The sequence below is a fragment of the Chiloscyllium punctatum genome, chromosome 13 (assembly GCF_047496795.1).
Source record: "Chiloscyllium punctatum isolate Juve2018m chromosome 13, sChiPun1.3, whole genome shotgun sequence".
NCBI classification, from domain to species: domain Eukaryota; kingdom Metazoa; phylum Chordata; class Chondrichthyes; order Orectolobiformes; family Hemiscylliidae; genus Chiloscyllium; species Chiloscyllium punctatum.
The window spans coordinates 53,757,179-53,783,144 of NC_092751.1; the positions used below are offsets into that span (position 1 = coordinate 53,757,179).

A 25,966-nucleotide genomic window follows, 5' to 3' on the forward strand; every position below is an offset into this window, starting at 1 on the left:
GGAATTTGCATAATCTCATGACTATTTAATGTTCATAAATAATTAACTCCTCAGGTACTGAAGCAGTCCAAGTCCAACTACAACAAGATCTGGACAATATCCAGGCTTGGGCTGACAAGGGGTAAGTAACATACATGCCACACAAATGCAGGCTATGACCATCACGTATAAGAAATAACCTAACCACCATCCCTTGACATTCGATGGTGTTACCATCACTGAACACCCACTATCAACACTATCCTGAGGATAATCGTTGATCAGGAACTGAATTGGTCTCACCACATAAACACAGTGGCTACAAGAGTAATTCAAATCCTGGCTCCTGAAATCCTGTCCAAACGCTACCAGGCACAAGTCAGGAGTATGTTGGAATACTCCTCACTTGCCTGGTTGAGTGCAGCCCTTCCAACACTCAAGAAACGTGATACCACCCGGAATAAAGCAGCCCACTTGATTGGCACTGCGGCTACTCAGCATCAGTGGTGCAATCTCTACCTCTTCTTATTATCAATAATAAAAGAATTTTACATTGTTCAACTTTCTCATCAAAACCGAGTACAGTATTCACCGCAGCCCTCTTTTATACTAACCAGCAGTATTTCCATCACCAATAGCAGCTCCTCTTAAAATATTTTGTCAGTAACTTGCAATTAACTGATTGCTACAATTACAACTGAAAGCGTGTTGCTGGAAAAGCGCAGCAGGTCAGGCAGTATCTAAGGAGGAGGAGAATCGACGTTTCGGGCATGAGCCCTTCTTCAGAAAGGTACTGAAGAAGCAGTGAACCAAATTTTGAAATGATCTTTCTGAACATAATATATATTAGGTTAAAACTGAAGTAGGTGTCTTACACAACTTGCTGCAAGGACACAGACAGTAGAATCTGACGTGATCATGAGTATGTGGAGGTGAATGTTGGAGACAAGCTGGGACTGTATTGGATTAGTCATGGTGAGAGGGAAAAAATGCTGGATGCAGGGTTTCAGCAGCTGATGGACTGATGCTGAGGCGAGCCATCGGAAACTGAGCAGGAGACCACCATCTAATAGGACAGAGAAACTGACCCATTAGCCTGAAACTGACTGACCACGTGGCTGTCAGTGACTCCAACACAAGTGAATGGAAACATTGCTCAGAGCCTGTTTCTGGAACATTCAACACAACCAGGAAATGGAAAGTGATTAATTAGCTGAAAACAAAGCCACTGCTCTGTTAGAGTCAAAATCATTCAATGTTCAGTTATTGAACATTATTGACTCTCAGAATATTCTAACCTGCAGAATCACAGTAAAAGGGGAAAGTAAACAACATTCTTGGCAAAGACATAATGAACCACCTGCTTATATAAAAACAGCTCAGCAAAAAGGGCTGAATCCTCCACAAACTGACAAACACAGTTACCATCAGATTTATAGATAGACAATGAAATTCTTCAGAAAATCACTTCCCTGCTTATGGTGTGTGGGAGAAACCATTCTCAGTGAGAACTGCCATTTATTTCCTTTGAAAAGAGTCTCATGTTCCCCTCAGAAAAGCAGGTGTGTTGCTCACTTACAGACTGACTTACAGACAAAGGAAACCTGATCAGGGACTCGCAGGTTAATTAAGCTGTTAGTGACAGTCCATTGCACACAACAAGAGCTTAGACCACAACAGATCCTAGTGAAACCAACAATGCAATGAAAAAGGTTTATTAGTCTTTATAATCATGCAGCCTCTCTCAATCAAATAATCCTAGTCAACTTCCAAACATTTTAAAACTATTAATACCAATGTATACATATTTATTTCCTTTCCTAATTTCCTCCAAAAATATATCTGATTATTCCCTTCAAAGTATATTTTAAATGGTTAATTCATAATCACAATTCATTTCCAATTATTCTTAGAGCAAAACAACTTGCAAACTAAAATCGTTTTCATGTCAATAATGACACTGGAAACTTTGTTATGTAGTTTACCCATATTTCCAAATATTATTTTGGTTCATTATTGCAGTGAAGCTAAAATTAAAGTCTTTTTATTTTCTCTGATATCCTTCCATTACTTTATTCCCTAATAACAATGCCCATGGTGTAATGGGTTACAAGCATTGAATAAAATTGAATTTTCATTGCAAGAACTGGTACAAATAATCACATGTTGTCGTTAATTATCATTTATTTTCATTGTATGATCACATTAAATTCACTTAAATAATCACAGTACAATTCTCATCTCGATAGATATGTCGAGTGAATGTCAAATTATTCTTATTTCAAGTAAAACCAAATTACATTTTGCTCTGTTTTATTCCAGGAATGACGGAATATGTTGCATTATTATGATAAACAGGAACAGGTGAAGGTGATGGCTCTCAGACGTGAGGCCTTAAAGCCAAAGAACCAGGTGGTAGTTACAGTGGGGGAGGTACCTAGTGCCCCGCTCTCCTCAGAAGGCAGTGAGGATGGTGACACTGACTGGAACGGCTTAGATGACAAAGCGCACACGTATGGACAGAGAGACGGCAATGAGTGGGATCACCCATTGCCCTATAAGGTCCAAAAGGCCCTCTCTATGGCACCACTGGGCATCTAAGCTCAACTTGGACAGACAGTAGGGAGCAACAAATGGAACTGACAGAAACCAAACATGAACCGTTCACCTGCTGAATGACAGAAGTTGGTGAGTTAACATCCGGCCTGATAGAGAAATGGTAATAATGGGCCTTATTGGGAGAATATAGATGAATTAATTGAGGTACAGTCTCACCGATGATGGTGTCAGGCCAAAAGCTCTCAGGCCAAGATGCCCCGACATGTACATCAGAACCTGTCTCTGCAATGAGAGGGTGCAGGTGCGAGCCGATTCCCACCAGTGCACAGCTGAAAGTGGCTTCAGGCATTTACAGATATGACAGGGACACACTGGGGAGGGGACAGGCTCAATGGGCCAAAATAACCTTGGTGACTCAGGGAACCAAGGGTAATATCGAGGATCATACAGAGAGGAAGCCTGAGGTGTGTAAGGGCCACGGGGGATTACCAAATCCCAATCTGTGATGATGATATCAGTTTGTTGTTTTTAACTGGGACCCCATTTAACTATAATTATAAACATGTGACTCCCAGTGGGAGATCATTCTAACCACCTTCTGAATTGGACCATGAGTGCTGAGACAATCTCAGAAACACAGTGGAATAGCTGCAGTACAGGGAGGGTAACCAGACTGGCAATTTTACAAGTGAAGCAGTAAAGGACATATTGCCAAGGAACGTAGGCAGAGAGAGGGAGATAGATATTCCCATTGTGTGTGTATATGTTCACCGAGGCACATGAATATTCTTTGATGCTGTGTTTGGGAACCAGCAGAGCATAATATTAATACAGGAGCATCTATATCAATTTCCAATATGGATTTGCCCCATATCACCTCAATTGCTAAAATGAGAGCAGTCAGAGAGGGAATCGAAGAAGCTGGATGAAATAAACCTCTCCCGACGCAGATCATGCATATGGCCAGATATGGGAGTGGGAAACTGAGGAAGGGACCATTCTGGGAGTTGCCAGTTTAGAACAGTTCGGCACAACTATTGATGTAGAGACACAAACTGTAATATGGGAACAACCTGAACAGGCCTGGGACAGGAAGCAAAGGAAAGGCGACATCTGCAGAGTAGTAACCTTGCAGGGAGACTGGAACAGTCAGGGAATCTGGGGAGTTATAGCTAGGACCCAAACAGCAGTGTGGATAACTTAAACAGGAATGTGGGTTATTACCTGTAGATACTGTAAAGATCGAGGGCCCTCTCACACCCCACACAAACAGGATCTCATTAAAGCTGAGGAGGCAGTAATTGTGACAGTAACAGATTGACAGAAGCAGGGAATAGTCAGACGGACAGTATCCCAGACTAACTCACAGAAGCCGGACAGCTCATCCCACCTCACTATTTAGTATACCTCACTCAGTAAATCCGCCACGAAAGAGGATCCTACATGAGCGAACCACACCACTGTATTTAATGGACTGAAATCGCAACAGTATATAGTCTCAGCCCTTGATATTGTGAATGGGTTCTGGTTCATACCTGTGGACATGGAATCCCAGAATAAGCTGGCGTTTACTGGCTGAGGAAAACAGTACACCTGGATCCAGTTACCTCAGGGATCCCATAATATTCCACTATATCCTATGGTTGATGGAGTTAGTCACATTGATCTTACCAACACGTCATTACCTCAGTTGGTGAGAAAGAACATATCCAGATATTAAACAGAATATAGTGCCAGGTCAGGCAGGCCGGGCTTAAAATTAACCCACAGAGAGTGGGAAGGTAGGGGACCTGGGACATCACATCAGGGAGATCAAATCAGGAAGGGAGAGGGGACAATCCCAGCGGAACGACAGACCATGATTTTAAAACTATCCACCCCCACAGCGTGAAGGAGGTAAGGCAAACATTAGGATTGTTTAATTACTGTGGGAATTTTGTGGAGAATTCTCCAGAATTGGCAGAATCATCACAAACCCTGACAGAAGCACGGACATTAGCCAGGGGTCAGGGAGTCAACATCTACACACACAGTCAGCATGCCTTTGGTATTGTTCATGACCATGTGTTGGCCTGTGCGCGGTGAGGGTATATCACCCTGTCTGGGGGCCACATAGAGCACGAAGCACAGGTCAGATAGTTAGTGGGAGCAGTTAACTATCCCATTGAAGCAGCAATAATGAAGATTAGAGCTCACAGGGAAGTAGAAACCCCACACCAACGGAGCAGTAAGTATGTGGGGAACGCGAGTGAAATACTGACTGAAACAGGGCAGACATTTGGGGAAGTGGCAGTGGCAGTAACTGCAGAAGTGAGTAAGGAAAGTTTAAAGACCTTCGCAGATACAGCCCCACAACAGGAGAATGAGGAATGGGAAAAGGGTGGGGCAGTAATAGGACACGTCAGTGTCTGGATGATCCAGCAGTGCCACTACACTGTATAAGACAAACAGTATTAAAAACATATCATGGGCTGGCCCATATTGAGGAGGATAAAATGCAATATCAGATGATCCACTCCAATCCTTGCCTGGAACAGGGAGAAATACAGCAAGGTTTTGTCGAAGGTGTGTAGTCTGTTCACAGTGTGAGCCAGGGAAAGCAATCAGGATAAAATGGAGGCAGCAGCAGGGACCCAGGGGCCCATGGGAACAAGTACAGATGGGTTTTACACACCCACACCCATCCCAATCCCAGGGAAGGAAGTCCTGCTGGGTTTTAATAAATAGGTTTACTCAGTGGGTGGAAGCATTCCCCTGCAGATTCTGACCAAGGGACACATGTTACAGGGAACATAGCTAAAGAGCTATGTGCCCTGTTTGATACTGAACAGAAATCCCATCACCATACCAACCCCAGAGCTCTGGGACAGTAGAAGGAATGACGCAGACACTTAAAGCTCGTCTGACTAAGGCTTTCTCAGAGACAGTGCAGCGATGGGTTAGAGTACTCCCCACCAGCCTAACGAAACTGAGGACAAGCCCAGAAAAGGGGACGGGGCTGTCCCCCTTTGACTTAATCACTGGATGGATGATGCAGATGGCACAGGGTATAGTAGTGGGAGAACCGGAGATGTGTGGTAGTGGGAGGGCTGGAGATGTGCAATGATAAGGTTAGGGTTAAACCATTTGTGAAAGAGCTAACAAAGCAGCTGCATGAGCTGAGAGAATCAGACTGTGAAAGGGAACGCGGAAATATCGGAGCTGACATTCCAAACCCTGGAGTTCAGGTCAGGGGGCAAATATTACTGGAATGTATGAAGTAAACACATCAAAATGCTGGACATATCTGGGGGAGCCGGAGAGGGACCTCTCCCACCATATATTAGTAAGGAGCTCTGAATAAACATTGGTCGTGCTGCTCAACACAGAACTCAAGGCTCCTCTTTGATATTTCTCTCAGCAACAGTTGTGCAGGGGTATGTTGCTGGCTGGAGGTCTATGGCTAGTGCTGTTCCACAAGGATCAGAACTGGGATATCTGTTGTTTGAAATGTATATAAATGAAAAGTTTGAAAATGTAAATGATTTAATTAGCATGATTCGGAGATGCCGGTGTTGGACTGGGGTTTAATTAGCAAGTTTGGAGATGGCGCAAACTGTTGAAGTTGTGAATTGTGAAGAATGATGTCAAAGGATACAGCAAGAAAAAGGTGAGTCGGAAAGTTTTGTGGAGAAATTGCAGATATATTTTAATTCAGACAAGCATGAGGTGATGTGTTTTGGAAGACACATAGCAAGAGGAACGTATACAATAAACAGAAGGGTCCTGAGCAGCTCTGATATACAGAGGGATCTTCAGTTGCAAGCTGACAGATCCCTGAAAGTGGTGAAGGAGGTGAATGGCAGGTTTGCTTTCTTCTGTCAGGGGAGTGAATATAAAACTATAATCAGGCCACCTTTGGGGTATTGTGTGCCGTTTTGATCACCACATTATAGGTAAAATGTGAAGGCGTTTGGGAAGGTGGAAGCAAGTTTTCCAGGAGGTTTCCTGGATTGGGAGAGGTTGGAAAATCTTGGATTGTTGTCTTTGGAAAGTCAATGGCTGTGGGGTGACACAACTGGCACAGACAGAGTTTGTAAACCATGGTTTACTACAGAAATTGCATCCCTTGTTAAGAAGAAGAAAGAGGCTTATGTGTTGACGAGGCAAAATGGTACAGATGAAGCAATAGAGATTACAGATCAGCTAGGAAACATTTAAGGAGAGAGTTCAGGTAAGCAAAGGGAGGACACAAGCAGTCTTCAGCAAATAGAACAAAGGATAACCCTGAAATTTTCAATAGGTATGTGAAGAATAAAAGGATGTTTAGGGTAGGAATAGAGCTAATCAAAGACAGAAGTGAGAAGTTTTTATGTTTTTTATGTATTGTTATTTTTATGGGCGGCACGGTGGCACAGTGGTTCGCACTGTTGCCTCACAGCACCAGAGACCCGGGTTCAATTCCCGCCTCAGGCGACTGACTGTGTGGAGTTTACACATTCTCCCCGTGTCTGCGTGGGTTTCCTCCAGGTGCTCCGGTTTCCTCCCACAGTCCAAAAATATGCAGGTTCGGTGAATTGGCTCTGCTAAATTGCCCGTAGCGGTCGGTGAAGGGGTGAAATGTAGGGGAATGAGTCTGGGTGAGTTGCACTTCAGCGGGGTCGGTGTGGGCTTGTTGGGACGAAGGGCCTGTTTCCACACTGTAAGCAATCTAATCTCAAAGTTGAGTGTGGACCCTGCAGAGATCAGAAAAGTGCGAAATGAACATTTCTCATTGGTGCTTACACAGGAAAAGAAGAATATTTTAGAGGACAAAAATGAGGTACGCGATACTAGACTAGAAAGGATTGAGGTTAGTTATGCACAGGTGCTATCAATTCTAGAAGGAGTGAAAGTAGACAAGTCCCCAGCCCGGATGGGGTTTATCCGTGGATTCTCTGCAAAGCTAGGGAAGAGATAGCAGAGCCTTTGGCTTTGGTATTTGAGTCATCATTGTCAATGGGTTTAGTACCCGAGGACAGGAGGATTGCAAGTGTTGTGTCCTTGTTCAAGAAGGGCTGCAGAGATGACCCAGGTAATTATAGACCAGTGAGCCTTACTTCCATTGTAGGAAATGTTTTGGAAAGGATTATAAGAGATAACAGTTATAATCATCTCACAAGCAAAAATTTGATTTCAGATAGTCAACATAGTTTTGTTAAGGGCAGGTCGTGTCTCACAAACCTCGTTGAGTTTTTTGAGACGGTGACCAAGCATTTAGATGAGACTAGGACAGTTGACGTGGTATACATGGACTTCAGTAAAGCCTTTGATAAGGTTCCACATGGTAGGTTGTTAGAGAAAATGCAGAGGTATGGAGTTGAGGGTGATTTAGCAGTTTGGATTAGAAACTGGCTTTCTGAAAGAAGGCAGCGAGTGGTGGTTGATGGAAAATATTCAGTCTGGAGCCCAGTTACTTGTGGTGTTCCACAAGGATCTGTTTTGGGACTACTGCTGTTTGTCATTTTTATAAATGACTTAGACGCAGGCATAGGTGGATGGATTAGTAAATTTGCAGACGACACTAAAGTCTGTGAAGTAGTAGACAGTTTGGAAGAATGTAACAGGTTGCAGGGGGATTTAGATAAACTGCAGAATTGGGCTGAGAGGTGCAAGTGGAGTTCAATGCAGCTAAATGTGAGGTGATGCACTTTGGCAGGAATAAAAGGAAGGCAGAGTACTGGGTCATTGGAAAAATTCTTGGTAGTGTGGGTGTGCAGAGGGATCTTGGTGTCCATGTACATAGATCCCTGAAAGTTGCCACCTAGATTGATAGTACTGTTAAGGCGGCATATGGCGTGTTAGGTTTCATGGGGAGAGGGATTGAGTTCTGGAACCACAATATCATGCTGCAACTATACAAAATGCAGGTGCGGCCACAGTTTTAATATTGTGTACAGTTCTGGTCGCCCCATTACAAAAAGGATGTGGAAGCATTGGAAAAGGTGCTGAGGAGATTTATCAGGATGGTGCCTGGTGTGGAGGGAATGTCTTAAGAGGAAAGGCTGAGAGACATGGATCTGTTCTCATTGGAAAGAAGCCGGCTAATGGGGGATTTGGTAGAGACATACAAGATGATCAGAGGATTAGATATGGTAGACAGTGAAAGTCTTTTTCTTAGGATGATGACGACAGCTTGTATGAGAGGTCATAACTACAAATTGAGGGGTGATAGATTTAAGTCAGAGACAAATTCTTTACACAAAGAGAATGGTAAGTGTGTGGAATGCCCTACCTGCTAAGGTAATCAACTCAACCACATTAGGGAGCTTTAAACAATCCTCAAATAAGCTCATGGATGATGTTAGGATAGTGTAGGGGGACGAGTTGAGAAAATTCCACAGGTCGGCGCAACATTGAGGGCCGAAGGGACTGTTCTGCACTGTATTGTTCTATGCTCTATGTTCTATAATCTGAATCTTTTTCCAAGGTAGAAATGACAAATTCTAGAGGCCATAGATTTCAGGGGACAGGGGTAAAGTTAAAGAAAATAAAAACCGGGAGAACAGCAGATGCTGTAAATCAGAAACAAAAACAGAAGTGTCTGGAAATGCTCAACAAGTCTGGAAGCATCTCTAAAGAGAAATCAGAGGTCACATTTCAGAAGAAGGACCCGAAACATTAACGGATTTTTATTTTCACAGATGCTGCAAGACCTGCTGAGCATTTGCAACAACATGTGAAAGTTTAAAGGGAGTTATATCAGGCAAGTCTCGTATGCAAAAGGTGATAGATGACTGGAAATGTACTTTCCTGGGAGGTGGTAAATGCAGAAACAATCACAATGCTTAAGAGGCATTTGGGCAGGCACATAAGCGGACAGGGGTTGGCAGGGATATGGATCATGTCCAGGCCGGTGGAATTAGTTTGGAATGGCATCATGGTCTGCACAGACATAATGAGCCAAATATTAAGATGCTGTACTTTTCTGTTTTCCAGGGGGTACTGTGCATGGAGCGAGAGGTAATATTTTTTTCTAACACACAGTGAGTTGATACATTTTGAGAGAAGCAATGTAGAAAGGAAATATATATTTGGATAGCACAGACACGAAGAGTAGAGACTGAGGGAAGGGGGTGGGGGGTGGGGAGGAATGTGTACAATTCTTTAAAGGAGAGAAAACATAATCAGAGTGTTTTGACCAAAATATATGGGAACCTGGGTTTCATTAATAAAGGGAATGAGAACAAATTCATGGAAACAATTTCATTGACTGATTAGGTCACAATCAATCATTGTATCCAATTCAGGTCAACAAATTCCTGCTCAGGAAGGATCTGAGTGATCTTCAGAGTGTGCAGTACAGACTTACTGGTGTGGTGCACTGATGAAGAAAATGCAGTTACTGGATTGATTTGGAAAAAAGATTGTTATTTTCTTTGAAGAAATCAAGTTGAATATATCTTGATAGATTAAAATTGATAAGATTATAACACACCTCGATAGAGCAGACAATAAAATAAATTGCACTCAATAGGTGATGGCTCAAAATTTAAGATCAAATATAACGTTTTGAGAAAGTGGAAGATTGCAATGTTCCACTGACTGTATTGGCTGGAAATATGCAGAACGTGCTGCCTATTATAGTGTTGCAAGTAGAGATGATCAAAGATTAACAAATACGATTATATCAGATCTGAGGGAAATAAACTTTCAGGGTTTTGAGGACAATTGGAGAATGAGAACAAGGGATTCTGCTGCAGAGAGCCAGCTTGAATTTGATGGGCCCCTTTCTGTGCCATAACATTTTTTTTTGTACTTGCTCAAATTGTTCTGGTTATTTGTCTTCAGGGTTAAATTATCATTAAGGTAAATCTGCTCTGTGTTCATGCTCATACCAACACAGGTTGTCCTTCCACAGCAGGAGATAATGTTTACTGCTTTACACTTGGTTCTCGGGGAGTCCCCAGGTAAGGTACCCAGAACTGAAAATCTGCTCCAGGGTGTTTTAACCAGGATTGTGAAGATCTTGGAATATCTAGTGCCACACCAATACCTGAAATACTTTCCGACTGACTGACTAAATGAAATATGTTCCTTCCACACCATGTTGGTGGCTGGAGTTCTGTGGTCAGTGTTGTTCCACAAGGATCAGAATGGGAACATCTATTGTCTGTAACATATATCAATGATTAGCATGGAAATGTAAACGATTTGATTAGCAGGTTTATAGATGGAAGAAATTGATAAAGTTGTGAATCGTGAAGAATGTTGTCAAAGGATACAGCAAGAAATAGATCAGTTGGAAAACCTGTACGGAGATAGATTTTAATCCAGACAAGTGTGAGGTGATGTATTTTGTGAGGCTCATTGCAAGAGGAATGTATTCACTAAACTGAAGGGCTCTCAGCAGCATTGATGTACACAGGGATCTCCAGGGGCAAGTTCACAGCTCCCTGAAAGTGGTGAAGGAGGTGGATGGCATACTTGCCTTCTTGTGTCAGGGACTGAATATAAAACTGTCATTAGGCAACATTTGGAGAATTGTGTGCTGTTTTGATCACCACATGAAAAGGAGGATGTGGAGGCTTTGGACAGCGTGAAAACAGGTTTACCAGGATGTTGCTTGGATTGGGAGAGGTTGGAAAGACTTGGATTTTTGCGTTGGGAAAGTCAGTGGCTGTGGGTGATCCGAAAGGCTCAGACAGAGTGAATAATCTGAATCTTTTCCCAAGGTGAAAACGGCAAACTCTACAGGCCAGAGTTTTAAGGGGAGTGGGGGCAAGTTTAAAGGAAATGAAAACTGAACCAACTGCAGATGCTGTAAACCAGAAACAAAAACATTTTCTGGAAAAGTTCAGCAGGTCTAGCAGCTTCTATGAAGATAAATTAAAGTCAACGTTTCTGAGGAGGGGTGACCAGACCCGAAATATTAACTGATTTTTCTTCACAGATGCTGCATGATCTGCTGAGCATTTCCAACAACACCTGAGCAAGCTTAAAGGGAGTTGTGTCAGACAAGTTTCTTATGCAGAAGCTGGTAAGTGACAAGAATGTACTTTCCTGAGAGATGGGAAAAGCAGAAACAATCAGAATGTTTCAGAGGCATTTGGACAGACAGATAAGCAAGCATGGATTGGCAGGGATATGGACAGGCAGATGGAATTAGTTTGGAATGGCATCATGGACCGCACAGACACGGTGGGCCAATTATTCCGGTGCTGTCCTGTTCTGTTTTCTAGCGGGTAGAATGTGTGGAGCGAGAGATAATACTTTGAGTGGAATATGTCTCTTCTTTAGAACACACAGTAAGTTGATACATTTTGAGAGAAGCAATGTAGAAAGGGAATATATATTTGAATGGCACAGACACAGAGAGCAGGACAGCAGGAATGGGGGACAATGTGTACCAATCCTTAAAGGAGAGAAAACATGTATTTTGGGTAAAACAAATGGGATGCTGGGCTTCATTAATGGAGGAATGATAACAAACTCACGGAAAAGATTCTGACCCTTGACAAAGCTTGAGTTAGGTCACAGTCAATCATTGCATTCAATTCTGGTCAACAGATTCCTGGTCAGAACGAGGAAGTTAAAATACCATAGAGGGACCAGTTCCATACCTTTTGCTTCTCTTTCAGGACACCGTGGGGTCTCAAGGGTTAAACATTACCTTGCAAAAGGCCTTATTTGATCAACTGAAGGCCTGTACTCTTAGAATACAGACAGAACACCATAGAATGGTGGAGGCTGACAGTATCTCAAAATAGAACCTCTTGCAGCCAGACATGTGGATTGCCCCGTAATCCCAAACAGAGGAATTTGCCCTTTCCAGACGAGACTGGTAGCCCTGGGCACAACTCTGTTAAACTGCCTCCCACTCCCATTGTCTTACCTCCCCTCCATATTAGCATAGGTAAGTGAATCCCTTATTTACTGAAGGAAGAACTATTCTGCCTTAATCTCCTCCCATCAACACATAATCATGAACAATACGATCATCAGTTTCTGTAATCCATTACACGTTATCACAGGACATCGTCATTCATCAAGCTTTGTAAGGTCATAATTACCTACTTTAAACTATGTAATGACAATCGTCCATGTGACTGATATGTCTTTGTCTAATTCCTATTAAATATACTGTCTCTGTGGGTAAGGCAGAGATTCGTGAAGAAGAGTGTCTACAAGTAGACACTCAGCTACTTTCGAGACATTTTGAAACTCTCGCCGGCTGTCCAATAATAAAGTTACTGCTGTTGTGCAGAAAACTTGCATCGTATGGATTTGTGGAACAAAATAGGCATCAACAATGAAGGATATGAGTGATCTTCAGACTGTGGCATACAGACTTACTGGAGTGGCTCACTGATGAAGAAAATGCAGTCACTGGATTGATTTGAAAAAATTGCGATTTTCTTTGAAGTGAAAAAGTTGGATATATTTTTGATAGAGCTGTATAAGATTATAACAGACCTAGATATAGCAGACAAAAATATCTGCATTCGATAGGTGATGACACAAGAGTTAAGGTCAGATGTAAGGTTTTGAGACAGTGGGAGATGAGCAAGTGTTTCTGCTGACTGTATTGGCTGGAAATATGCAGAACATGTTGCCTATTATGGTGATGCAAGTAGAGAAGATCAATGATTGATAAAAACAATTAGATCAGTTCTGAGGGAAATAAACTTGCTGAGTTTGGGGTACGTATGGGGAATGAGAATATGGGATTCTGCTACAGAGAGCCAGCTTGGATTTGATGGGCGTTTTTCTACGCTATAATGCATTTTATTTGGACTTGCTTAACTTGCTCTGGTCACCGATTAAGTTGTCACTGAGGTAAATCTGCTCAGTGTTCCTACTCAGACCAATCCAGGCTGTCCCTCCACAACAGGAGATAATGTTTACTGCTTTATACTGGGTTCTTTGTGGGGGGGGGGGGGAGCTATCGGTGTGTGTAACAGTCTGTCAGCACTTATCTGAAATGGCACAACACCAGTGCAGCCACACTAGGGATCGACTCTGGAAATGTGGGGAATGTCAGAAGGAAATTCTTTACCCATCCCACCTGGAAACTGGCCAAACCAGTCAGACTGGGGAGCTGTTCACCTGCTGTGTGCGTGTGTGTGTTGGGGAAGGGATTCACTCAGGCATCCATTCTGCTGAGACACCAGTCAATTTACTGATAGCCACAGTTGAAGGATTTTTTCCTCTTTTTCACGCCAAATAATGAACAATGGTTTTGACAGCTCATAAAGTTGTGCACATAGAAATTAGCTTTGGAAATGTTCACAACATTGTTGAACATGTACAGATTCAGACTGGGTACAGACTTTTATTTTCCTTTGTTCATTCACAGGATGAGGGTGTCGCTGGCCCGGCAGCATTTACTGCCCATCCCTAATTACCCAGGGGGCAGGTAAGAGTCGACCACATTGCTGTAGGTCTGAGGTCAAAATGTTGGCCAGACCAGGTAAGGATGGCAGCTTCATTCCTGAAAGGGCATTACTGAACCAGATCGGTTTTTCTGACAACCGATTAATGGTCATCATTAGACTCTAATTTCACAAGTTTTTTTTATTGAATTCAAATTCCCCCATCTGCTGCAATAGGCTTTGAACCCAGGTCTCCAGAACACTATCTGGGGTTTTAGATTAACTGTCTCGCGACAATACCACGAGACCAATACTTCCCCACATCGCTGTCCATCTGCACAGAGTGAGCAGTGATTTTCTGGTTCATCAGAACTGGGTAATCACACATATGTTTGCTCAATGATTGCAGGAGTTGGATGTTGATTGGCTATTGACATCCATCTCCGAACCATGTATTCTGGGGTTTTTTTCTGATGATGATTGGAAGCATCATCAGTCTTGTTATCTTTTGGGGATAAAAACAGTTTCAATTAGCTTTCTGCTAAATGCATGGCAATCAATTCTATCTCACAACTCTCAGGCAGATTAGTTTCTTTTGAAGGGTTCTCCATCTCCCCAACCTCCTTCATCCTCACCTCCAACAATACAATAATCTCACAGAGTCTCTTTGTGACTATGAATGAGACAATCTGATCAGCTGCTTCTTCCCCAACTCCTATGTCAAGTTGGATCTTAAACTCCCCTTGCTGCAGTTGTGGTCCGGCATCATTGTTCAGTGTTTCTTGTATTTCGTGTCTTGGCCTATCAGTGTTCATGATACTGCATGTATTATATGGGGCCAACAGTGTAAGAGTTTAGCTCACTCCTTCCAAGAACTGCAGTAGAATTGTACTCCAACAAATCTTATACAATCAGAGCTCCGCATATTCCCCAACTTGCCTCTTACCATCAAACCAGAGTATCAGTCCTCATTCAACTGAGAGAATTCAGGAAGGCATGTCGGTAAAAGCAGCATGAATACCTAAAAATGATGAAGTTCCCAAAGAGGACTACTTGTGTGCCTAACAGCAAGTGATAGACAGAGTGAAGCAATCCGGGAAACAACAGAACAGATCTAAGATTTGCAGTCCAACCAAATCCAGTGTGAATGAAGTCAGAGCACAGCTGGAGTTCTGAGGACAGTTCTTTTCAAGATATGAACCAACAAGAATGTCAGACTGGATTAATTATCATGAAACTCAAGTCCGTTTGATATTCATATATTTACAATCAGTGTTCAATTCACCAAATGTAGCTGAAGGTAAAGATAATCTTCAAGTAATTGTCACAGTGGAGACATTTGAATACTTGGTCAGCAACTTTAAGCCTGTTGTGTTTAGAAAGTAATACTTTTAAAGAGATTTTAAAAAGTAAGGTTACTTGAGTATAATGGAAGAAGTTGATTGGTAGGTAGCTGATAATGTTGTTTTAATCTGAAGTTAATTTAGGATGTGTTAACAAATAAACACATGGTAGGGAATCCCAGCCCCATGGAGTGCACATCCAGTTCCAAGTGGGAAAACCAGGACACGTCTTGTGTGAGCGACAACCACAAGAACACGGAGGTGACATGGGAAATATCAGCAACACTCATTTGACTGCAGTTAATGTACTGCACACACTTCTCATCCCCTTATTCCAGGGTTACTGTGATCACACCAGAGAGGATACAGAGGAGATTGATCAGAATGTTTCTACAATTGGAGAATTTCTGCTCTGAGGAAAGGTTGGATAGGCTGGGGATGATTTCCGAGGAGGATGAGCTGAGATTTAATTGAAGTAATAAAATGCTGAGGAATCCAGATCGAGTGGATAGGAAGGAGCTATTCATTAACTGAGAGGTCAGAAACTGAAGGATTTAGATTGAAACAAATTCCCAGAAAGAAGGGGAGGGAAGAATTCATTTCACTCGGAGATGGTGGGGAGCAGGAACTCATTGATGGGGTGGCAGAGGCAGTAACCAGCATCACATTAGAACAAAAGGACATGGATGTAACTGAAATGCTGGAACATGCAGGGCCGTGGATTAAAGTCTGCAGAATGGGATCATTGTGATTTATTTAACATTTCTCCAGAATATTAAACTCAAGTCCAATTTGAGAATTTATGAACATCATGCGACCTGAATTCCAAATGTCAGAATAAATTTATCAGGAAGTTACAGCACAGATCGAGGCCACTTGGCCTATCCTGCATGTGTTGGCTGAAATAGAATGACCCAGGCTTTACAGCGTTCTGTACTCACCAATGAGAGCAACAATTTCAGACTGCATACTCTGCCCTCTATGTTGTTATAATCTGCTTTTTCAATGTATTTCTTTGACAGCTGCTCACCTTATTTCCTTGTTTCTTTCCCAGCCCTAACTCCATTCCCCATGGACTTGAGGGACTACCATTTCTGTAATTTAACCTCTCCTGCCTTGCCCCGTGTGACAGACTGTCTTTTTGTCCTTGTCTCCCTCCCACCTTGCTCACAACTTGTTTCAGTTCTGATGGTTTCCAGACCTCTGTGACTTCACTGCGCCCCCGGGTCAGTGGCACGAGTTTTGAATTCTCTTCCTCATGAGATAATTGGAAATTTTTCTGGCTGCAGTTACCCCCAGATTTTATTTTGAAAAAAAAAGAGGATTTGCGTCAGAGTCAAGTATTTCTGAGACTTCATCCCAAAATCGTGAGCACTTAGACATAATATGTGTTTCTGTGGGTGCTCACTCAATCCTTTCCTTCAGTTTTACATCAATTTCACACTGTATGTGAGGGTGGGAATGAATGTGTAAATATAAATACTCCAACCGAAACCCCTCACAAGTCAGGAACTGTTTCTGGTACTAGCATCACTCACAACAGGAAAATAAAGGTTCAGTCACAAATCTGACAGAAACACAGAGGTTATAATCACCAGGAAAAACTTAACAGCTTAAAACTCTTAAGAAAAGAGGAGGCTGAGAGACAACCTGGTACAAGTAGGAAGCTTTGTGTCTGTGTTTTCAGAGATATGAGGTTGAAATCATTGGGTTGGAACCATGTTTCACTGCCCCGGGTCATCAAAGGTGCTATCTAAATGTGCATCTTTCTTTCTGCCTATCTGTCTGAGTCAACAATCAGATGGATATGTCATTGTCTGAGTGTTTTCCCAAATCCCTGATTGAATCTACCTCCCCCCACAATCTCAGGTGCCAGCTGCCTCTAGTCCACCCACATGGGCATGTTGAAGAGCATGACAGGAGAATGGATTGAAACCGAGAGTTCAATGCCAGAATTAAATAGGAAGAAGTAAATAAACAGGATCTTTGGATCCCAGGGGATACAGACTCCAGGATTAGTCCTTGTGGGCATTCCCGCAGTAACACGAGACAGCATCCCATGATGAGAGTTAAATCCGGGTGGCAGTGGAGGGAGCCACTGAACATGAGCAGGTTTAGTTCAAACACAGGAGGTTTGTTCAGTCAGTAACAGTGTGTTAGACATGGAGGTGAAGTGAGCAGTGAGGGGAAATGTTACCACAAGCTGCAGATGGATCACTTTCATTGGGACAGGAGGAAGCCATTCAGCCCTTCAACCCTACTCTGCCATTCAATAGATCATGGCTGATTTGTGGCCTAAGTTGCAATGTTCAAAACCTCCAAACTCATCAATAAACTCCTCTGCAACAGACAAGATCAATATTCAAAAACGAAACATCTTCAAATGCTGGGAAATCAGGAACAAAAACAGAAAATGCTGGAAAAAAAATCAGCAGATCTGGCAGCATCTGTGGAGAGTGAAACTTTGGGTCCAATGACCGGTCAGGTGACCAGCTGCAGCTGACCATTCTGCCTTTTCTGTAACACTCTCTGGAGCAGGTTCTGGTGCGAGGGGAAAGAGACTGTCAATAACAACTGAGAAAATATGAGGATGTGCTCAATCAGAATAAAACACATGTTGGTCTTTCACTTTTAATTCAACTGTAAACATTATTCATTATCATTTCAGAAATAAGATAATAGGTCGGAAATCAACTCTTCATGTCATTGGGTCTGAGAAACTGTTAATTCTGACCTGATCCAGCCGACATGTGAATCTAGATACTGAATAACGTGGTTGACTCTGAACCATCTCCTGGGCAGTTAGAATGGATGACAAATGCTGCCCCATCAAGCCGTGATCCCACGAACAAACAAAACAAATCTGATCACTGTGGTTACTTGTGAACTCGCTGGTGTTATTGGAATAGGACGAATGGGAAGGTTTATGGGGTAAAGGGAGAATAATAGCATTCAGTGAGGTGATCCTTTGGAGAGCTGATGAGCCAATCAGCCTCCTTTTGCACAGTAACAATTCAGTAAATATTTCATTCTGAGCCCTCCAAGGAAATATCAGGGCAGGGTTTGTAAAGAGGTCAGATTGAATGAGTGTCTCGGTGAGCACAAGGGAGACACAGGTACAGAGAGCTATTGGGATGGATTAAATTATATTTTATACATTTGCATAGTCATCAACTTTACAGCAGTTAAAACTGAGAGTGTAATTAGAGCAGCAAATACATATTAAACTTTTATGCAGCTAAAGGGGATGCTGGGTAAAGACACCGTAGTTAGTGTTTATTTTATTCCAGGCACACCAGCCTAGGAGCACATCCTTCCTGGATCTATCCTCTCGAGCTCTTGAAGACTTTTGTTCCTTTGAAGTGTTTCCTGTTTAGATACTCCAGAGAAGACAACTTCAAGCTCCTCAATCTCTCCTGCCAGGGCAATGCTGCTGTTAGAATTCAATTCACTGGTGCATGTTACTGGCTGCTTCATGGACTGGAACTGGAACTGGAAATTGAGACTGAATGGTTACTGTATAAAATATCTTCAATGGTATTGCCAGACGTGAGTGGTTTTAGGAAAATGACCTTGACTTACGGGCATTAAGCGTCAGAGCACTTCCTGTTGTGGGGCATCCTGTTTAGATTCAATCTGTTGATAACTATTAGAACTGACTTGCACTGGCTCTGTCAAAGTGGTCAGAGCATTATGGCTGTCATCGAAGCTGGTAACAAACTTCCCACGGGTTAAAAATCGTAAATGATCGAGTAGGTACGAGGTCTGATGTCACTGTTGGAGTATTGATGTTGTTGTTAATCACATTAACTCGGCTGGAGTTGACTGAATTTATATTATCTCTTTCTGAATCTCAGGATGTCTCTCTGGGCAATAAGTCTCCACAAACAGCAACGTGACAGTGAGCAGGGATCATCTGTTTTGATTTAAATTGTGACTGTAGCACTGCTATGGATCAGCCATGGGAAATACAGTGTTACAAGGGTGGAGTGCTCCAGGTGGGATGCTCTTTGGATGGTTGGTGGGGTTTGATGGGCCAATTCTCTCCTGCCACACAGTTGGGATTCTATTCTATGATTGAAGATAAAGACTATTCTATGATTGAGGATAAAGCAGGGCGACCTTGGAGAAGGAGCATGTGGTATGTGTCAATGCTCTCGATGCCTTTTGACAGAGGTGGGCATCGCAGGGTATACAGTGCTTTATCTCCACTGCTACCCCCTCACCCCTAACTCTACTTTGATTTGGTCCCTTCCCAATCTGTCATTTGTAATGGTTTGCTTTGCCCGTAATGGGCTTTGTTTGTAAATATTCAATTGGTTACATGGGTGGTTTACTGCTGGTGATTATATATTGACAAAACCCAAAATGGTGTAATGATAAATGTGGGAAGGTTACTCAGCTTGTGTGATAACATGTCTGGGTAGGAGAAATGGGGAAAAAAAAGAACACTTCATAGCTCACAGAAGGAGAACTGAAAAGCAGTGAAATCAAACCAAAAGGTTCAGACAAGGAGGGAATATTTCCCTGGAGCTTGAGTAACTGGAAAGTGATGGTGTCCGGGAATAGACAGGATTTTGTTTTACAAGGCGTTTAATATTTTTAAAAACTGTTATATTCAGATAGTTTCATTTCTTTTAGTTTTATTTATTGTGGATTAAATAGCTACAATATTTTTAAACCAAATTCACAAACCTTGTGTTAAAGACAAGTGTTAAATAAAATCCATCAAACCATCTCTCACTGAAAACTGATGTGGATGTGCAATCTCGTGGAGAATCCCTGCCCACTTCTTCCTACCTGGTAGATAGCAGCAGGAGGCCATTCAGCCTTTCAATCCTGCTCCACCATTCAAGGGGAAACAGCTAACCATGCAGCTCAATCTCCTGTTCCTGCTGTGTTCCAATCCTCTTTCATGACTTTAACTCAAAGAACTATATCTAAGTCCTCCTTTGGCTTCACTGCCTTTTGTTCCAGTGACGTTGTTGTGTTACTGTGTGGGTGTAGGCAGGGGTAATGTGATTGTACTGCCTCCTGGAGGATGCACTCAGCGTCCCTCATCATCCTGCAGTAACATCAACTGGGTTTCAGCAACGAGAGATAGAACCCATTTCCAGGATATGGGCATCACTAGCTCAGCCACCATTTATTTCCCATCTTTAGTTAGCCTTGAGAAGATGGTAGTGAGCTGCTGTCTTGTACCATTCACAGTCCATTTGGCGCAGAGAGACCGACAATGCTGTGAGGAGTGTGTGCAGGATTTTGGCCAAGTGATTCTCCATCTTTGGTTCTTCAAATTCTGGTTAACTTTATCATGATCGGCAAATGATGTTGAGAGTTCAGTCTGCAAATCTTCATCTAACTCCCTGTGTAAAGGAATATGTACAGATTAGAAATTCAGAACAGACAATTCTAGTTTCTCTGGAATATCGTTTTCCCCTTTCTTCCCCCAAAGCTGTAACCCTCCAGCCCACTTACTCTCTCTCACCATTCTGATTCTACTACCCCTTATGTACACCCTCCCCATTCTCATGGAGTTGTTGATAAACAGGTCTATGCCACCACTTCCCGTCCCTGGTTAGACTCTGCACCCTTTCTGGGTTCATTTCCTTTCCCTTCAGTTGCTGCAAGTCAATAATGTAACAGCAGAATGAAACAAAAGGAAACAGAAAGGGAGGTGACAGATCCTGGACAGAAGAGGAACCTTCAGTCTGGGAGAATTGGTCACATCCTTCTTTGTTTCTCATTGGTCGATTCCAGTGTTATGACAAGTTGGGAATATAACTTGGTCCCATGTGGGTGTGGTGACACTTTGACCCTCCAACAGATCAATACTAAAAGCAAATGCGTTCCTCCTCCAGACAATCAGAGTGTGAAATACTTTCCACTAATTACCCCAAAGCACATGCTCCAAAGCTCACCCACATTCTGTACTTGTGCAGTGCCAGGCTTACCCACAGACGTGCGGTCCCTGCCTCGGAATTTGGGAGTTGCAGTCCCCATGCAGCCACTGGAGCCCTGTCTCTGGAACGTGAATGAAAAGTGTGAATGGAGGATGTTCTGTATCGGATCCCCATTCAGACACACAGGACATGTGGGCTGTCACTGGGATTTACTGAGACAACCTGATTTCTGATGTAAGGAACACAGATTCAGCCAACTGGGGGATAGGGACGTTAATAAGGCGCAGTAGGTTATAAGCAGAGGTGGCTCAGTAGCTAGCACTGCTGCCTCACAGCGTCAGAGACCTTAGGCGACTGTGTGGAGTTTACACATTCTCCCCATGTTTGCATGGTTTTGTGCAGTTCTCCAGTTTCCTCACACAGTCCAAAGATGTGCAGGACATGTGGGCTGTCACTGGGATTTACTGAGACAACCTGATTTCTGATGTAAGGAACACAGATTCAGCCAACTGGGGGATAGGGACGTTAATAAGGCGCAGTAGGTTATAAGCAGAGGTGGCTCAGTAGCTAGCACTGCTGCCTCACAGCGTCAGAGACCTTAGGCGACTGTGTGGAGTTTACACATTCTCCCCATGTTTGCATGGTTTTGTGCAGTTCTCCAGTTTCCTCACACAGTCCAAAGATGTGCAGGTTAGATGGATTGCCCATGCTAAATTGCTGACAGTGTCCATGCACGTGCCGGTGAGACAATTAGTCATGGGAAATGCAATGTTACAGGGAACGAGTGGGTCTGAATGGGATACTCCTCATAGGGTTGGTGTGGACTCGATGGATGAATACCCTGTTTCTGCACTATTGGGACTCTATTATATTCTCACGAGGAAGAATGTACTTGTCTCAATGTGTTGTGAATCTGTGGAATTCCCCGTTCAAAATGCGGTGGATGCCAGGACAATGAGCCAATTTAATGAAGAGATACAGATGTTGAATTTGCAATGAGATGAAGGGTGAGAGAGAGCAGGCGGGAAAATTTAGCTGAGACCGAGCTGAGCTCAATTATCACCGTATTAAATGGTGGAGCTGGTTCGAAGGGCTGCATTACCTCTCCTGTGCCCAGGGCTTATCTTCTTACGGTATTAACTGGAAAGCTGAATTCAAAACTCACCACTTTCACCGAAGGAGATTTTCGGAAAATGACAGATAGTCAGGAGGATTAGCATTCCAAGCTTAGATAGTGAGGAACCGTGTAGGAGATCATAATTTAGCAATTTTAAACTAAGGGGAGACAGTGATTTATGGTTTTAGACTGTGTCTTACATTCACACTGTCCAGAATACTCTGTTGTGAATATCTATCCTGTACTTTATTACAAAGCCAAGGTCTCTGACAATGAAAACCAAAACTCCCAGGAAACATCGCCTTCCCTAGTAATCTGATAAACAGACTTGTGATAAGTCTGGTTGAACTTAGAACACAGATGGAAAGCTGGAAGATTAGATCCATTCCCAAGATCCAGTGCTTAAACAAAAGGAGACTACAATAGGATGAGGCAGGAGTTGGCTAATGTAGACTGGACGCAAAGAGTTTAGGGTGGGGCAGTTGACGGACAGTGCGAGAATATCAAGGCAATTTTTTGAAGTGCTCAGCAAAATGACCGATCAGTGAAAAGGAAGGACCAGAGGAAAAGGGATAATCTGTCATGGGTGGCTCAGGAAATAAGGGAGTCTATCAAACTGAAATAGAATACATACAGATTGGCAAAGACCAAGGAGAAACTAGGAGATTAGAAAAACTTTAAAGATCAACAGAAAGCGAGATGGGATTGGGGGAGAAAAGTGATGAGTAGCTATCCCCAGGGCCAGAATAGCAGTTTACACTGCTAGAGGGGAACCTATTGTGTGGGGAACATATGGCCTCTGTAATTGTTGAAGCATTTAACTGTTACCATAGAGATAATCCTGATCAAGTTAAAAATCACAGCACACTCCAAAAGCTTGTACTTCCAAATAATCCTGTTGGACTATAACCTGGTGATGTGTGGTTTTTAAACCTTGTCCACCCCACCACCGGCTCCTCCACATCAGAATCCTGATAGAGAGCTCCACTGAAACTGAAGCGCCTTTCAGATACTTGAGGGAGCCACGGGGGCATGGGGGAGGGGTGTGTGGTTTAACCACAAAGTGCTGAACTGAACTAGACTTTCTAACGGCCGTTGCCATGGAGATAATACTGAGAGACAGTCTCCATTCAAAGTCCCAAACCACAATGGGAGCTGTACATCGGACAGGCAGGGAGTTACCTGATGCTGCCTGAAGGTGTTCTGCAAGTACACTATCCATGTAACTGCCATGTCTCATCAATAAAGACTCAAAGAAGACCTCTCAGAGTTCTGTGCCGAGTTATTCCTATCCAGCAGGGTTCAGGAATATGAGTACACAGCAGTCAGTCTTCACAGTGGAGGATACGAAGAGCATGGCAGTAATGGATAAGGAGACTAAGGAGGGTGAAGACCTAGATAATAACCATTATCGTGAAAGAGACAAGCTAATGGAGCTAAAAGTAAACAAGTCTCATTGCCCTGATGGAATACATCCCAGGATACCAACAGAGTTAGGGGGAGAAATAGCAAATGCACTTAGAGTTATAGAATCCTGCAGCAGAGACAGGCCCTTTGGCCCAAAGTGGCCCATGCCGACCAGAATGTCCATCCACGCTAACCCTATTTCCCTGCACTTGGCCCATCTGCATATGACCCTTTCCTATCCATGTATTTGTCCAAATGTCTTTTACCTGTTGTGAGTGTTCCTGCCTGAACCACTTCCACTGGCAGCTCATTCCATTTACATACCACCCTCTGTGTAAAACAGTTGCCCCTCAGCTTCCCTTTTATTCTCTCTCCTCTAACCTTAAACTGATCCAATCAAGCTGTCCAATCCTTGAGTTCCTGGGAAAAAGACTGAGTGCATTCACCTTATCCATGCCTCTCATGGTCTTATACACTTCGAAAAAAGAACCCCCTCAGTTTCCTCTGCTCTAAAACATAAAATCCTCACTTGTCCAACCTCTCCCTATAACTCAGACCCCTGAGCCCTGGGAACATCCTTGTAAATTGTTCTGCACTTTTTACAGTTTAATAACTGAAACCTACATTACATCCATCATATTTCCGGTATTTCCCCACAGCGCTGGAACTGACGTGACAATGCCAATAGATTACAATCCATGATCGAGAATGAACTCCTTTACAACAATCCCGTTTTCATAGTGTTTCCCATGGTGCAGGTATCCTTGTGTCTTTCTGGTTGCATGGTTAATTAAAGTCTTGTCCTTCTACAAAGCAATGTTGTGGCTTAATTGTTCCTGGGAAATGTGCCATGATTTTCCAGACTTTCAAAAGCAAATGAAATCTCTCTCCACACTCACCATGCTGACATGGACTTGGCTGTGTCTCAGTACTTTTAAAGTCACACCGAGATTTGAAATATTCGCCCACGGACAGAATGCATACCTTTCCTTCCAGATGAAAAGGCCAATGATATTCAGATCGGCACGGATCAAGTAACTATCAGATCTGAACATGAAGTTCAATTTGTATTTCTCATCCGCAAATCCACCCTTTCAGTACCATACAACAGAGTACACAAGTTACCAATGTTAATACAGGATGGAAATTCATAAGACAATTGTAGTATTAAACTGTAGTTTCCTTGTTCCCCCAAAGCTTTAAACCTCAGTCTCACAATTTCTCTCTTCTGTGAACTGAAATCCAAACCAATCCCCCCACTCCTTTCCTCCACACCCACTTCTCACACACTCTCTCATCGAATTCAGTTTCCTAGCTCCTGATCAGAACCATCCTGCATACACTGCTTCCTGCACACTCTGGCCAAGACCCATCTGACTAAAATGAGCCAAACTGGAATTCTAACTGCAGGCCCATCCTTGTCCCTTTCCATAACAACCCTGAATCTTCACAAAAGAGTTCTGATAACTTTCTGCAAAACGCTGCCCCACTGATAGTCTGATCACATGTCAGGGTAGCAAGAGAAGGGCCATTCCTCTGGGTCCTGCTCCTAGAGGGATGAAGCTGCTAATGATAGATTAACCCCTCACACCCACAGCCTCCTTCCCAGGCACAGACCTATACTGCGCATACTCCCACAATTGGCCAGCACTGCACCCATGCACTGGTCTCCCGTCCTATATCTCGTGCTCCCGATCATACAAGAGTCCTGGTGATTGACAGTAGCTGCTGCCCAATATATCAGAATCCCTACCGTATGGAAACAGGCCCTTCGGCCAAACAAGTCCGTACCGACCCTGCAAACAGTAACTTACACAGACCTATGCCCCCTAATGTAACCAATACTATGGGCAATTTAGAATGGCCAATTCACCTGCCCTGCATATCTTTGGATTGTGGGAGGAAACCTGCTCAGACACGGGGAGAATGCACAAACTCCACACAGACAGTCGCCACGGCCGGAATCGAACCCGGGTACCTGGTGCTGTGAGGTAGCAGTGCTAACCACTGAGCCGTCTATGTCGTCGGGAGGGGGCGGGGCGGGAGGACTGGGTGAATGGGATTGTGAACAGTGAATGAATGTGGAGGACACTGGGCGATGGACAGGTCAGTGAGGGACAGGATCAGTGCAGCAGCAGGAGGGGATCCTGGACAAACTGAGCAATGGGAGAGTCTGACAGGAGAGAAACGACAGGAAGGTTCTGTTTGGAGGCTCAGGCATGGACAGCTGGGAGACAGTATGGCCTGGTGGCTTGGGCAGGTTTAGTAATCAGCCTCTTCAAAGATGCTGTTCCTCAACTCTGAGCCTCATCCTCCTAGTCCAGA

The 25,966-nt window shown here is 43.3% G+C and overlaps 1 long non-coding RNA gene across 3 annotated transcripts in view; it reads right to left on the bottom strand.

Moving 5' to 3' along the window:
* LOC140484504 (uncharacterized) overlaps window positions 1-25,966 on the bottom strand; it is a 749,759-nt gene that overhangs the window by 689,395 nt on the left and 34,398 nt on the right. The window contains exon 3 of one of the 3 annotated variants that reach the window (XR_011962214.1): window positions 20,963-21,238. The exons of the other annotated variants lie outside the window; for them this stretch is intronic. This is a non-coding gene — a long non-coding RNA (uncharacterized lncRNA). Of the gene's footprint in view, window positions 1-20,962; window positions 21,239-25,966 lie in introns of those variants that run through there. 3 annotated transcript variants of the gene reach the window in all.